This window comes from Mizuhopecten yessoensis, unplaced genomic scaffold, assembly GCF_002113885.1.
Source record: "Mizuhopecten yessoensis strain PY_sf001 unplaced genomic scaffold, ASM211388v2 scaffold10439, whole genome shotgun sequence".
NCBI classification, from domain to species: Eukaryota; Metazoa; Mollusca; class Bivalvia; order Pectinida; family Pectinidae; genus Mizuhopecten; species Mizuhopecten yessoensis.
The window spans coordinates 676,848-679,760 of record NW_018408547.1 but is presented as its reverse complement, the minus strand read 5'-3'; the positions used below and the strand labels follow the sequence as shown (position 1 = coordinate 679,760).

Sequence of the window (2,913 nt, the reverse complement as noted above, 5' to 3'; positions counted from 1 at the left end):
TGGAGATAACACCGCGTGAAAGATGTAATTGTTGAAGGGGAGGACACTCGCATGACGTTGTCTCTCCTTACTAATACACTATGTGGACGAGGCAGTTAATATCATAAGGGATAGGTTAAAGGAGAGAGATCCCTTAAGAATAGAAGAAGCCTCCCTGTTGACATCATCGTGTTGTTGAAAAAAAACTCAACACTACTTATTTCTCATTCAGGGTGACAATTTACCAGCAAAAGGTTGAAGCAGCGATATTGGGAATCCAGTCTGCACAAAAGTATCAGTGACGTTGGTAGCTTTCAATTTAAGGGTTAGAATAGTTCCACTTGAAAGTTAGAAAGTTTTCATTTTACATATTGGGAAACGTATTGGGTACAGTGTATCCAACTCGTAATCGGAGGCTTTACAACTGTCAAAAAAATTGTCAAAAATGCATAACTGGAATATGACCATTATGAATACCTACACCTATTTCTATGTGATTTCAAACAATCCTCGTTCATGGAATGCAGAATAAATATGTCATTCTCATTACAGTCGCCGATACTACTTTATTTAGGCGGGACACAGTCAAAGGGAGATAACTAGCACACACATACTAGTACACGTGTACAAAACGCACCTCGCAATCACCAATGGTATGTTAACCACACCCAGCTCATTCTTGTTAGATATTAAATGACGTTTAGACACCATGGTGAGTGGTCATGTACATGTTGTGTGCTAACATCACTATCTTGTGTCATGAAGGCGGTCAAACTAAGTATCAGACAATGCATCATACAATGTGCTCCCAACCAAACTGATATGGCGGTGTTTTTAGTACACCAGATTATATAGATAGATCAAAATGAATTGTTATATACAAACCTTTGCTTTGTTCCTGTCTAACACTGCATCACCTGCAACCTTTCCTCTCGAACATCTGCTTTCGAATTCTCCGAATTTGATAGTCATTTCACTTTCGTTTTTCAAAACATCACATCATTAATTCTCCGAATCCTACTTTCATTTTCGATTAGCACACTTCCTGTTATCATAGACCTAAATTAACTTTAGGTCTCTGCTGTTATTTGCAACCAGCTATTGGAATATGAGTCCGGCAAACGGCAGCTGTACATGGTATAGGAGTTAATCGGTAGCCGCAGAGTTGCGTATTTTTTTAACCGGAAATGAAGCATGTGAAAGTGAAAGTAGAAGTTCAGTGTCAACAAATATATGACTTAGTTGTAGTGGGATTTACATTATTTTAAAAAGAAATAGGAGGTATATAGGGGTAAGTGGTGGAGAAAGGGTTATAAGTATGTATTTCACAACGGAAGGAAAATAATTCCTGCATGTACAACTTACTGTTTAGTCATTAAAATGTTTAGATCTGTATTGTCTTCCCTGATTTGATTTTATTTTCAGTAATTTTATTAAATTGAATTACTACACCTACAAAAACGATTAGAAGCCTTTGATAGCGGGTTCATGAATTCAAACACTCAAAACAATGCTTGTAAAATTACTTATGAAAACTCTTTTAAACAATCAATGTATGTGGATTAAATGTTTATATTATCGAGGACATATATTACATCAATTTTCACAATTATTACACATGCAATTCACAAGAATTTAAAATAACAAATTTACTTTAGGTTATCGACATTTATTTATTGTTTCAGATTGGTAATACACAAGTACTTACTTTCACAGACCCATCTTCAGTGTCAATAATTACACCTGTATTTACTATTACAGACAGGTTATGAATTTTAATCATTGCTTCAGACTGGTTATAAATTTGTGTTAACTTTCACAGACATGTAACAGAAAAATAACGTTGTTTAAAACTGTATGATTATATATGTGTATTTAATTATATTTATTATCAACGACATGTTTGGAAAACTTATCACCTGTTTCAGACTGGCTATAAAACTTGTATTTTAACTATCACAAGTAAGGTTATCAATTTTTAATTATTGTTTCAGGCTAGTCATAAACTTGTGTTAACTATCACAGACATGTAAGAAAAAAATATTGATTGCTTCGACTGGTTATAAACTTATAATTATCTTAACTTTCACATACATTGTGAGGAACTTTTATTAATTGTTTCAGACTGTTTACATACATTTTGTACATATATATGTTTCACAGAAAAAAGTTATATCACATGTATCATAGACAAGTGATACACATTTCATCATCAGATTGGTTCAAGTTGTGTTACTGGATTCATCTTTGTGTGACCAAAAAGGCACAAGCCAGATACATGCATGGTAACATCATGCACTTTATAAGTATTTAAATATATGAATTCATGGTAAAACATATTTATCTAGTCAGAAATCTAACCTACCTGTCAGACTGTCAAAATAATAGAAACTGAAAAAAATAACATTGAGGCTAACTCAAGGAACACCTCAGGTTCTTTTCAAAGTAATTCCACATCAAGATCCAACAGTCCCAGCATATCATTTGTTTGATGCACATTTAGCAATACTATTTGGTCTAGGATATATATATATGATATATACCTATTTGTTTGACAACATAATTCATGTAGCAAAACATTAAAAATGTGTATAATCCTCAATTCCAGGTAAAGCACTATTAAGTATAGTTGAAGCCCTGAGATATATTCACCCTCTCATTGAAATTAAAATAATACCTATACCATTTTCTGTTTATAATGTAACCTGTATCACTATATTTCACCTATTTAAATAGTGTTGCAATTGTCTCAGAATACCTGTCAATATATACAGTGATAGGCAATCAATTATCAACCTGTATTACTGTCAATAGTGATACATGAATATATAAATGTATGTATAAAACATGTATAGGGTAAATGTAATGGACAATTATTGTAAAATGTATAAATATACATGTGTAATACCTGTCTGTGATGGTATATACATGTGT

At 32.7% G+C, this 2,913-nt stretch overlaps 1 protein-coding gene across 5 annotated transcripts in view; it reads right to left on the bottom strand.

Annotated features, from left to right (window-relative positions):
* The window catches only part of LOC110460574, a 21,052-nt gene extending 19,849 nt beyond the window's left edge, over positions 1-1,203 (bottom strand). For 2 of the 5 annotated variants that reach the window (XM_021513549.1, XM_021513550.1), the window contains exon 1: positions 865-1,071. The gene's annotated coding sequence lies outside the window, so the exon portion shown is untranslated. Of the gene's footprint in view, positions 1-864 lie in introns of all 5 variants that reach the window. The other 3 variants (XR_002464031.1, XM_021513554.1, XM_021513551.1) reach the window with 3 other exon arrangements.
* Positions 1,204-2,913: the final 1,710 nt, after the last annotated feature.